Raw genomic sequence first — 13,991 nt, 5'->3', positions numbered from 1 at the left:
TAAAGGTACCCTGTGGTTACCTTGATGAGTGGGTCCCTGTTTTATATGGAGGAAGTACATACATGCTCACAAGCACACTGCCATTATGCCGCTGATTAAAAGCTGGTAACGTAGCAATGGTCCAACAAAGGCAAATTTTTGTCATATGTATATATATGTGTGTGTGTATATATATATATATATGTGTATATATATGTATATGTGTGTATATATGTGTATATATGTATGTATATATGTCTATATGTATATATGTGTATATATATGTATGTCTATATGTATATATGTGTATATATATGTATGTATATATGTATATGTATATGTGTATATGTATATGTATATATGTATATGTATATATATCTATTAGTGAGCCTACACACAACAACCCTTTAGGTTTGGACACTATATTGGCGCTAAGTGATCAGTCTGAAGCTGCAGGTGATGCTGGTTTTTCAGACAATTGTGTTGGTAGGAAACAGCAAACACAACTGTAAAAAAAAAAGTGTAGTGATATAGAGAACTAGGGACAATGAGACTGAAGTAGAGCAAGGAGAGCTTTGTGTGCATCTGAACAAACCTGATGCATGTACTTTTGGCCTTTGGCTTTTAGATAGCATATTATTCTTTAATATCTATTAAGTTCACAGGTGCTATTTTATAGTTTAGCTTTCCTTCATTTAAATGTCAGGTCATGATGTAATAGCCTATCTTCACACACCACATTGGAGGCTTTCTTATTACATTATTTGCTGTGCTGAAATACCAAGGCTGTTGAGCTATTGGTTTGAGTATCCAGATCTGCAATAAAATACAGGTGGGATTAAGCAAAGGCCTGCCATTCTTCCCTCTCTCAGTACTCACTGATACTAAACCTTGAGAAGTCCAAGTGCTGGTTTTACCTGCCATTGATCGCGTGGAACTTGCTCAATGGCTATTAGCAAGCAGTGTTGGTTTTGTGGCTGCTCCCAGCTGAGACTATTTGTGTACTGACCTTGCCTTTTCCTGCAACCATCCCTACACCCCTTTGCTGTGAATAAATAACATGACCTTGGTTAACTTGTTTCATCAAATGGACACAGTGGAAAGGGAGATGTAACAAGGGAATCACTATTGTATTCTTTCTTAGTTGTACAGCACAATATCACACAGTAGAAAGAGAGGTTTTGTCATCAGTAGCAGGCGAGCTGGTGAAAATGTTTTGCTGGCTTAGCTACATTTAACTTCTCACGGGAAATCCCATTTTCAGACTGCAATGCTGAAAGGTGTCTGAGGTGTCCATCTTTGGGTATGGATCGATATGGCTTATAATAGATCTGTTTGGGTATGTTTCACACTGCAGTCTGTGCTCATCTCATTCCGCACCCCTCAGCTCAAATAGCTTAACACAGGCTCAGGTATTGTTTATTGGGAGAAAACAATGCTTATAAGTTTGTAACTCACTACAACATCTGCTTCCCAGGGCTTAATGATTTTACCATTTTGTGATGTGTTTAACAAAACTGCCAGTCTGCAGCAGGGAGTGGATGTCATGTCTTTTTTCGATAGTGTATCTCAGATTAAACAAAGCTTGTTACATGTTATATTGTGGCTTGATTTGAAAAGAGCTCAATATTCAAAGTCCCTGAAATGAACCCTTTAAAATTTGAAACTGTCCTGGAGATAAATGAGCTCCACACTACTGTATTGAGCTCTGGTGATGCTGAGGCCAACGTTGCTCCCAGGGCCAATGTGAAAAGAAACAGGCAAGGTGGTGACTGAGGAAAACTTCTACCTATACTAACATTTTAAACCCAAAAAGTTCTAGCTAACCAACCCCCAGGCTATCTTGGAGCAAAGAGCTGTGTTTCCATGGTAACAATCAATGACTCCTGCTGACAACTGACAATCAACTGTCAGCTGATAACAACTGACGAAAAGAGCTTGGGGTTTGTTAGCAGTGTTGTGAAGTGAGAATTGATTGAGTTTTAGAGCTCAATACCCTCCTGAAAATATCTATAATGTTTTTGCTATTGCTACACTCATCACTGACTTTTATTAAAACGCCCTCGCTAGAGAAAGGGCCTGCTGAAGTGAACAGTATGAAGCCGTAGCCATGTTTTTACCTTGAAGTGTGCCTTAATTTACCCAAAAAACGACAGCAAATTGGTCCCAAGTAAGAAATGAACTTCACAGCTGTAGTGATGAACATTAGTGAGGAACTGAATTCTAAAAACTTGCTAGTTCTGAGCCAAAGTGAAATCTTTTTCAGTGTTTTATTATTGATCTTGATTTGGACTGATTTTAAATGCAACTGAATAAATATGTGGTGACCCTGTCCTGACACTGGTCCTGCCTCATTCTGTGCTGCAAAACATATACTGAGAAGCAGTTAACCATGCTAACACACAGCCAAGATGCCCAGAGGACACGATGAGGGAAAAGTGTGACAAAGACGCAGAGAAAAGAAGCGGAAAGGATAAATGTGAGATCAAAATACACTGAATGCATGCATTATGACATATGCCCCTGGGGAGCTGTAGAAAACCTTACATACTCATGTAATCATGTCACACACTGCAAAGACTACGTATACACACACACACACACACACACACACACGACAGAAAGCAACATCTCATAAGCCATAATTGTCTGAGCGGGTTGACCTTGTTCACTGTGTTTGTGTGTGCATATGCATGCATTTAAGTGCTTATACAGGTTTCTAGGCAGGCTGAGACTCCGGCATGCAGGTCTCAGAAATTCCTCATTTAGCTGCATAAGCATATTTTTATTCCTACCATATTAAAATTATATGTGATGATGGATGGACCTTTAATAGATGGAACCCCTGGGCTCTTACACCATGCGAGTGTCTGGGTCTCTGTGTGAGAGCTTGAACGTGTGTGTGTGTGTGTGTTAGTGTGAAGAGAGAGAGAGAGAGAGAGAGAGAGAGAGAGAGAGAGAGAGAGAGAGAGAGAGAGAGAGAGAGAGAGAGAGAGAGAGAGAGAGAGAGAGAGAGAGAGAGAGGTACAGAGGTACAGAGACGGGGCTGAGAGAGAGGGGTCAAAGTGAAAGTGGGCCTCCTGTCATTTTGGTGAGGAGCATAATGTAAAATTGGGGATGGAGGGATACAGAGAGAAGGAAAATGAGGGGAATGTGACCTTACATGAACAGATCTTAGAAAACACACTTTCTGCACCTTATACATACTGTATACTGTAGACTACTGTATATACAACAGTAATGGGGAAGCACACACTCACACACAAAGGTATTTGCACATTGCCTCTAATAAACACAGCAGGCACAAGTACCTACTCACACACACACATTGGTTTCCAAAACCCACATGCCTTTGGATGTAGAGTGCTGAGAGGAGAATTGCCGGCGGCAAGAGTTGTCCTATCTAATAACACCCCAAAATGGAGAGAACGGGGGAGAGGAGCGAAAAGAGGAGGAGAAAAAAAAGAGCAAAGTGCTGAATATGTATTTTGAACAGAACGTGGCTGGTCAGGCAAGCAGGCATGACGGCACAACATGCATGGACAACCCGCCTGCATTCAAACGTACACAGAGACATGCTTACGCACTCACACATACAGTGACAGGCTAAAGGAAACAAAAGTCTAACAGTCTTTGTTGAGAGCTCTGGGGATATACGAAGACAGAAATATAGGCTGATCGCTCAGCCTGAGCAAATACTGGCATGCAAATACACAACACTAATACGCGCAAACACACTCCCATACTCAGGATGTGAATTCTACATATATCCATGTTCATATTATAAAACATACCCAAACCAATGGTCTAAAACATTCCTAACAGGTCTGTATTTAATGTGTTTACAAACAAGAGAAATATGAAAAATATTCAGTGAACAATTCCCTTATAGCGAAAACAAGTCACGTCGAACTGTTTCACTAGATGAGTAACATGCATGGAGGCTATTTTTCTGTACAGAAGATGGTGATGAATATTCTAACAACCATAACAAGAAACACCACGGATTGCTTGGCTCTGTGTTCTGTGTCAACACAGTTTGCAGTCTGTGTTATCCTGCATCTATTTCTCATCTCGCATCCAAGCAGCTAATTAGTGAGTAATGGCGCTGATTCTTCTCGATTATTATGTATAGAGTTCTGTCTAACATCAAATCTGTATTTTTCCCGCCATTTGAAAATTGATACAATTGGTTTTGTTATGAGGAAATGGATGAATCAATATATTCAGTGGCACACCATGGTGATGTGGTGTCCTCATTCTCAGGTCAATTGGTGGAAATAATTAAAGAATTTTATTTCTGTGTCTCAGACGTAATAAAATATTGATAACGGCAATAAACCGAGCTTAGACACAGGCCACAATATTCCTGAGCAGTTTCTAAACAAAGCAGATTGTACCTATACCTTCTACATGAAATAACCTTTTTGCATCACAGGCTGAAACAAGGTTTTTAAGTTTCCAGCCACTCAGAATGAACTGAAATGGTTGTCAAAACATACAAATAAAGAAAATGACAATAAAGACAGCTTCAAAATTGTTTTCTCTCTTCATGTGTACACCCAACAAACCTGACGTGCATTAGTAATCATGACCAGATCACTGTTTGGCATTAAGTGTCCATTTATATATATATATATATATATATATGTATGTGTGTGTGTATATATGTGTATATATATATATATACACATATATACACACTGTCAGCCAGTCACACAACTGGTCTCATCGCTCTGAAACAGCTGTGCCAATCACTTTTATGCGCGACGACAACAGTTCAACAAATGAAGAATCAGCTTCCTCAGGAAATGTTGTTGTCTGGATGGTGCAGAGAGGCATCACAAATCTGCAGCCAAAGGCAGATGTTTTTTTTTTTTTTAACAGTCAATTAGATAGAAACAAATGATTTAAAAAATACTTTGGTTAAGCAGTTGATCTGATCACATCAATCTGACGCTATTTCAGACACAATTCTACAGTATTTTACTTGAGTACGATTGTCATCATATCTTAAAATGTGACACAGCAGCGTTTGCTTTAATGCATTTCAAGAATATGACATGAACTGAATTTATTTTCTAAATTAGAAAGGAAACTGTGACACACAGGATTAATGGTAATCCGATGTCTCTTGCAAAAACAGAATACTAAATTATAGCAGACCAGTCTGAGGTGTTTGTAGCATCCTGGTGTCATTTGCATGCATAAGGTAAACCTAGTGGACAGTAGGGTGTAATGGCACTGCGCCCTGCTGCTGCACATCTCCAATCAGAGGCTACAGATTATCAACATGTCTGCCCTGCTGCCTTCAGGTGGCTGCGGAGATTTAATGAACTGAAGCAGAAGCTTTTCATACATTAGAAAGCAGCAGTAGACAGCAGATACTGTAAGAATCACTCATATTCATTTATTGATAAATGCAGACTGCATTTGTTCCTGCTTTCACCACATTAAATGTTATTTTTTTGATGCCGATATGGACGACACTGTCCTGACAAACAGAATGTCCTCTTAAGGTCATTGTGACCTTTATGAGACACATCCTGCTTTAAGTAGAACCAGTAACATATACATATGTGTCATGGGCCTCAGATTCTGGCCATATTTCAATGTCTGCAGACCACTGACTCTCCAGTATTTCATGCAGATCGTTGATGGATCTAATGGCCTAAACTTTTTCAAGCTATTACTTTGTTTTTCTCCTGGTGTCATAAGTGGTGAGGCAGGGTGGTATCACATAAAAAAAAAAGGAAAAAAAAGTGCCGTCTATAAAGACCAGATGACAGCTACTCCACTGAGGCTTTACTTCTCATCCCGTCTCCCTACGAGTGCCACCAGCTCTTCAGTGTTGTGAACTAGTTTGGTAGAGAATATTGTGTGTTGGTAAATCACAGCATGCAGCTGTAGTTGAGAGATCTGTGATTTGTGTGTAGGTATTACAATGCTTGAGGCTGTAATCTTGACACTTGTAAATATTTGTAAATAGAAAACTTGCAAATAGAACACTTTGTAAAAACCACAATCTTTGTTGTGTAGCAGTGTAGCACTTTTCTCTTGCTTGTTGTTAGAAATTTAGGTTCTGTGAATCTGTAGTTTAGTTTCTTCATTATTGATTAGGGAAGTTTAGGTTTGTTTTACATGCACTTTTGTTTGTTCCCACATTCCCTGCATGCATTTTCTGTGCAGAGTGTCACTTGCTGCACAAGAGCCTTGTTTGCGCTTTAATCTCAACACCCCATGATTCACAAGTCACCATCTTTTCACCTTCTATTTTACTTGGTTTGTTGTCCTTGTTAAATTTGTCCACGTAATTGGCCAACTGTGAGAACAATTATCTGCATCTTGGCCAGTAGCTGTTCATACAGTTCAAATCTTGCACACTCAATTGTGATACCTCAGCAGACCTCACAGTCACAGATGCACAACACCAAGGCAAGCTAATGGTTGTTACACATCACTGTGTATATGGAATTTGTGGAACTGTGACTAGGAGAATTGTAGCTAAACCTCCCATCAGATCATGTTTCAGTCAACGATATAAATATTTAGAATTTGAAGATTTGATTCATCACCAGCCATGCTTCCACTTGAAAAGATGCAATTCGTGGGTGATGTCTGAGCCTATGACTAAAATATGAGGCAAATATGGGCAAGTGTGATGTTCAAATAGGTGATTAAAGGATGGAATTAGTGTTTTTATTATACAAGATACCTTATTGGCCGTAATGTGGATCATTCACTGTGCACAAACATGCCGTGGTAAATGGGATGTTAAATGTTCAAAAGGTATGTTGGGCCCGTTCCCCTGAGTCTTTTATGATATTTCACGGCTCATCTTCTGGCAACACCACTTTACCTTCTATGTTTGATGCCTGCAGGAACACTTACAATGTGTTTGTATTTGAATTTCTAAGGAGCACGGCTGAGTTAAATGTATGAATTTACAAGTGTATGTGCATAGGTTTGAGGGGAGTGTGTTTGTGCTGCAGAGGTGAGAGTGAAATTGTATGTGTTTGTGTGTATCTGTGGCGTGGAGAAGCAAAGATGAGAGGCAGAGGTGATGCATGTTTTCCTTTTGGCTGAGGAGCTCTGCCTTTAGGGGAATTCCCAAGGCAGTACCCCTCATTGAAGCCCTGAGGCCACATTACACACACACACACTCTCACACACACACACACACACACACACACACACACACACTCTCACTCACACTGCGTTCATATAACAAATGCGCACATACAAATCGGGGTGCATAAATCCAAACATACACACTATAACCCTGACACACAGTTTTTCCCTACGTATCATATTCTGTTATGGTGATAGGGGGAAACACATGAAAAAGGATTGAATTGAGAAAGAGAGCGTGTTGGAGTGACAAAAAAATAAACTTTAATCTATTCGTTATTATTCTGGAGATCCAACTGAGCATCAAACGTGACAGTCAGGTGTCAAACTTGGCATTCCTTGACATTCCTCTGTGACAGCTCACACACACATGCACACAACGGGTTCAATATGCTAATTTGACTCTTAATTGTTTTTGGGGGGGGGGGGGGTAGACTTTCTAACATGAGTCATCACAAACACATGCCTGCTCACGCTTAATCATTTATTCTACATAATATGTTTATATACAACTCATTTGCTTTGCTAAATGTGTTTTGGAAGAAATATAATTACTGCCTGAATTACTTTCACCGGCAAATTCAATCAAAAAACTTCCTACCCAGGAAGTGTAATATTGCTATACTGCACAGAAGTCGTAGGGAGGGGTGCATAGTTGGCCTACAAATCACCCCGGATCCTACGTGTTGTTAGCATGGACTAAACAAACGAGGTTTATCGTTTAGAGGTGCAGGGATAGGTACATTTTGGACAGAGACAGGCTAGCTATTTCCGTCTGCTTCCAGTCTTTGTGCTAAGCTAAGCTAAGCTAATCACCACCTTGCTGTAGCTTCATACTTAATAAAAGCCTGTTTAAAGGTGGGAGGACCACTGCAAATGTGAAAAAAAGCTGTATAAAGCGTTTTGTGGCTCCAGAGGGAGCTGCACCAAATCTGATAAATTCCCTCAATTGATGTCACTTGAGTCAGTTTGAAAATGAAAAAGAAAACAGAGTTAAAAATGTTAATAAGTGAGACCAGACCTCTGTAGCCCGCTCCTCATCTCTGCTTGAGGCTACACTAGCCACTGCTAGCATAGCGCTCCTGAATCTCTAACTTGACTGTCGGCTGTGGAGTTGCATTGTAGTGTAGGAATAAAAAAAAGACAATGTGTCTGATGAAGCAGCATCGATTTTGATCTTCTTTTTTTTTTTTCTGTCCATTATGAGTCTGACAGTGCAGTAGTGCAGTGCTAAATCGGAGCAGTACTCTTTTAACAGACATTGTGAGAGTGGTATCAATCTTCTCATCTAACTCTTGAAAAGAAAGCAAAGAAGCCCCCCCCCCTCCCCCCCCCCCCCCAAATGTCATACTTTTCCTTTTTTCAATATTTAACCAAGACCCCGATCTTTCACTAACCTTAACCAAATGCGTACCTAAACTTCACCATTAAAAATTAAACCATACTTTATTTGCCAAGACTAGACATAGGGAAAACAAATTAAATTAACAGTTAACATTTTACAGATTCTTTCATTACAAACTTTATTTCATTAAGTTGATAATCAATTTAATGCAGGCAGCATTACGTTTCCCACAAAACATCTTTGCTAATGCTAATTGTATGCGCATGAACATAGTCTTTAGACGACTAGGTTGTCACTCTATGTCTAGGGACTGCACTGAAGCGCAAAGGTGTCAGCTATTGTAATCCGTCTGGTTGTGGGGACAGATTGCCTGTGGGCCTGGCGCCGCTGCTTAACAACGAGGGGATGACAGTGATGCAGTCCACAAATGGAAAAGAACAAGAGAAAAGAAGCAAAATAAGACAGAATGAGCTGATTGATTATGCTGAAGATTGGAATGAATGGCTGGGAGGGGTGGATACTGTGTGTGTGTGTGTGTGTGTGTGTGTGTGTGTGTATGTGTGTGTGTGTGTTTGGAGGGGGGCGTGCTGGATAGATAAATGACATGATATGTGACACTTTCAGATTTACAATTCTGACCCCTAACTCCCTGTGCTCGCCTCTTCCTCACAGGATGACACCCCCCCCCCCCCCCCCCCCCCCCCCCCCACACACACACACACACACACGTGGCATGCATGCATTGTAAATCAGGTTTGATCTGTCAGAGAAGTGTGTCTGAGCTGTCAGTTGGCAACGTTTGACTGTCAGAGGAGTGTTTTGAGTGTCAGGAGATGAGCAAATGTGTGTGTGTGTGTGTGTGTGTGTTGTAGGGGTTGCGAGTGCATGTTTGACTCCAATTGCTTAGCAGGCGTCTGTCACTACTGAGGCTACAGAGCTCCATCCTTGGGATCCTTACTCATTTCATTTAACAGCTTCATTGTCTCCTGTGCGGTGTGCAGAGGTGGTGCTCTTTGTATCTGTATCTGTCCAATTAGCAACAGTTTTTGTATACATAAATTCAAATATCTCAGAATGTGGGTGTATTTCATAGTAACAAACTTAGCGAAGTTGGTTAAATCGTTGTTTAAATAGTTTTATGCATTATAAAAGCCTCTGAGTAAATGACCCTTATCTTATAAAATACACCTTTTCCTTTACTCCACTAACAGAATAATTGGAATATTCACTAAAGGCAAATCTAAATGACATTTCAACTTGTTGACGAGAGAAAGGCATATCTATTTAATTTCGTACACCACAGTTCTCATTCCCTCTAACATACTAATTTATCCACAGAGTTAATATCAATGTATTGTTTACAATAGAACTTTCCTGTAGATTAATTTAAATCATTTTTGTACAGACAAATCATTAAAAAGTTAGGTGAGGTTTATTAAGCATACATGTTTTAACTATTACTCTAACAATTAAACACAACCACTACAATACAACAGCTTTGACTTTTCAACCTCAGTTAGAATAATTATACAGTCTCCTGTGAGGCTCATTGTTTACATTTTTGACCAATTTTCTCTGAAAAGTACCTGAATTTTTTTAAACGGAGCACATCGGTTTAAGCTTTTGTATCCACACACATCCATTGTCGCGTATTCTGCTGAACAGCAAAAAGATGGTCCTCATTTGTATTAAATCTCTAATTCTTTCTCACTTTCTAAAAGACCCATTTTCATACACTCCAGAATGCATTTGACCCATCTGTTTCAGTGGCGCTTGTGGCTATCATTGGTCACTTTAGATGCCTTACTGGCTTATCAAATATTAACATCGCACCAATTACCCAGCCTTGCTTGACTTAGCAAAGCTTTTTTGGTTGGGATTATTTATTATTGCCGCCACTACTCGCCTCCCTCCCTTTGGGGAAATTACTTTGAGCCAGCATTAACTACTGTCTACTCGTTGAACACTGTCTGCTGCCTTGGTCGGTGTTGCTCTTTGTGCTGAACTGCACTGCACGTCCCAGACACTTGTCAATCACAACAATGTATATAGCCAGTAAATGACTAAGTCTGCTCTTTACATTTTCTGTGTCTGTTGTTTCTTTTCTTCATCTGTTCAGCCATTGTAGCTATGACCGCACTTTCAATTACCCACTTCTTCTTTTGTTTGCTCCAAACAAGCCTGTTCCTGCTGCAGAGAATGTACAATGAATCATCCTCCTGTGTGATTACAGGAAGTATTAGTTATTTTGAACATAGGACAGCTAAATATGTATATGTGGGAATGCATACAGTTAACATGTGAGTTAACACATGTGATAATTTAGTTTGGTGACTGTTAACTCAGTCGTTGCCACTGTAAGTGTTCCAGCACTTTTGTATTTTAAACTGCCCTCTCTTCAATTCTCTCCTCCCCTCTCTTCTCCCCTCTTGTCCTTATATCTTTCCTATCTGTTATCTCCACTTCTTCCTTTTGTCCTCAAACCACCTATTTCCTTGCTTTTCCCCTTCCGCCTCCCTCTCTCTTTAATTTGAACTTACCCCTCCTATCAGTCTCTGAATCTGTCACAATTTTTTCTCTCGGTGTTAAACATTAATATCCCCTTGTTTTTTTTTGTCTCTTCTTCCTTAATTTCTTCGTCTCTACGACAGACACGAGAGCAAAGGCACAAAGCTTTGCTGTCACTCAGAGAAGGCTAATGAAGAACAGGTTATAATTCTGCACTGACACTTACACACATGCACACACACACGCGTTTGATTCATGCCATCAATTATATCAATCACATATTAAACAGCAAGTGTTATCTTAGTGCTTAATTACCAATTAACAATGAATGATTAACTGACAATTTGCAGCACGCAGCTAGTAGATTGAAAATGTGGGCAGAGGCAGTGAGCGCAACACAAGGACACATTGAAATTAGGAAGGATTTATGCCTGTTGATCTGTGTGTGTGTGTGTGTGTAGCTACAGTAGTAGTAATTTACTTGCATGCGTTTGTGTCTTGTACATGTGCTAAGCGCGTGTGTGTGTGTGTGTGCATGCGTGGCTGTCTGCGTGTGCCTGATTGAGTGAGAACGTAATCAGGTGTATTGGGATTGTGGCGTCAGTGTGACTCCCCACCTTCATGGAGATTTATCATTACAGGCATTGTGAACGCTGTCACGTTTTATCTGAGCACGCCTGCTCCATTAATGGAGATGGGAGCGAAGACTGCTTTTCATGTCATTAGGAAAACATGATACGGCAATGATTTAAGACTTCATTGGAATTGTGCTTAATGCATTCAGAACCCAACAATGCACAGCTACTACGTAATAAGTAGTTTAAACTGAAGAGAAAATGACAGACCAATGATTTACTAAGCCAAAGATGGCATATTGAGCATGCAGCGCTACACCCCAATTAACAATCTTACTTTTGAAACAAACATATATATGTTTAGACATCCATCTGACAATAAAGCAGCATGCGGTAGCCATTTTATTCCACCTGTGCACCTCCAGAATTTGTCTCCGGCATCATGTGCTTGGGTAATAATGTTCAAAGTGCAGAAGTTGAGCAGCAAACAAGTACAAAAAGCTCTCTGTGATGGCTGAATTTGTAAGTTCAGTGATGTGTGTGGTATTGGAAACTTAGCGTAACTGCAGTGGTGCTAGATTATTTGAATCACACACTAATTGGGTTGCTGTGTTAAAAGCACTTTGATGCTGGATGCGAGTATATTCTGCAACTAGATGGAGCAGTGTAGCATTGTAATATTTCTGTGTGGCGCATATATTTACATATTACTTCATGGATTTAGGATTGAGTTGAAATTGAGCCCAGGAGTTTCTGCCTCTGGTGAATTTAATTTGTTATGACACTTTTCCTGCTGTAGAAGACTGAATTATCTTGTGTGTGCGCCTGCCCACTTGCACATTCACCCTTGGAGACATTCCTCAAAGCAACGGCTCATTTTCAATCTTTAAATACGTTGAAAGTCAGATAGACGTGCCACTTACGCGCACATTACGCACACACACACACACACACACACACACACACACACACCTCTATCTATCTGCAAACAGGGCAGGTACGTGAGAACGGGTGTAGTGAGAAGCATCTCCCCCTCTCGCTCTGCAGGAGATAAAACACTCTCCTTTACACTGTCTCAAGGACTCTAAAAAGAGTGAGACAGAGTGAGACAGAGAGCAACTCTACTTCTAAAATGTGTCTGTTGTAGAAATCTCTCTCGTGATTGCACACTGAACAGAAGGGTTTAGATAAGGTTCAAAGCAGCTAGCCGCTGTGGTAACTACACATATTTGTTGTGTCACGCTGAGGCTTAAGTCCTAACTTTAAATTCCAAGCAATAGCCCGGCATGTGCATCACGGCTTCAGCAGCGGCTCCATACTGCTAATACAGATACCGTGTTAATATAATACACCCACACTGAGTTTTCTCCAAAGGGGACACACTTAAATGGCCTGATTTTTGTTTTAGTAAGCAGTGCCCTTACCTATGATACAGCATATGTTACTTATTCTGATGGTTGGAAAGGGCAAGGGGAGTGGCATCAGGAAGGACACTCAGTGCTTGGCCAGTAGAGATCCATGTGTGGATCCAGAGGCTGAGGATTTAACCACTTGGCTATCTTGACGCACCACCGCAGGTCTGGCTTCTATGAAAAGGATTGACCTCTCTTCTTTCAGGCCGCTCCTCTGTCTCTCCCACGCCGCCTCCATCGCCATTTCTCTCTCCAAGGTCCTGTGCGGACACTACTAAACTGTCAGGGCACGCACACCTTTCTCGGCTGCAGAGACAAAGACAAACAAATCATTCGAAGTAACAGACAGTGATTCTGTGAGAACATCTTCACTCTCTCTTCCAGTGTTCAATCCATAGCTGGCTAGGAAGTGAATTCTTAATCTGTCCTTGATATTAGATATTGCATTAGATATTATTTCTTGAGCGTAGGAATCTTTGGGAAATTGGGAATCAAATCTATTTTGATTCCATTGCCATAACCGCTGTTGGTTTCTTGTTTTCCTTTGGCGTTCCTTCCCTAACCTTAACGAAGTGTTCTTCTTCTTCTTCTTGTCACCATGACAACCTTGTCAACCCAAACCACGATATTTCCCTAAACCTAAAAAAAACTTTACTTCAATACTTCTTTGTTTGTATTTATAAATACTTTGTTGAGACACTAACATTGATCAAGACCATTTAGTTTAATTGCCAGTTCCATTTTGTATTTCAGCAGACCAATAGTCTGACTCACAGGATGCTGTTGGGATAGGTCTGCCATTGGGTGACTATTTCAGTCGGCATTCTCCTCCCCTTCCGCTATCTGCGTGTTACCATTTTGTAAAGACGCTGCATCCTGGGCTTAGAATGACAATGCGTTGAGCCAAACCTTTCTCCGAAGTGTGGAGATCTGGCTATGCGAGACTAGAAGACCAAAAACATGAGCAAATCCTTTCCGCTTTAGTGCACTAAAAACCTGACAATAGCGCCCCCTAAAATCTGTATGTTTTATAAAGCGTGC

Source organism: Enoplosus armatus, chromosome 2 (genome assembly GCF_043641665.1).
Source record: "Enoplosus armatus isolate fEnoArm2 chromosome 2, fEnoArm2.hap1, whole genome shotgun sequence".
In the NCBI taxonomy this organism is placed as follows: Eukaryota; Metazoa; Chordata; class Actinopteri; order Centrarchiformes; family Enoplosidae; genus Enoplosus; species Enoplosus armatus.
This window is presented reverse-complemented; position numbering follows the sequence as displayed.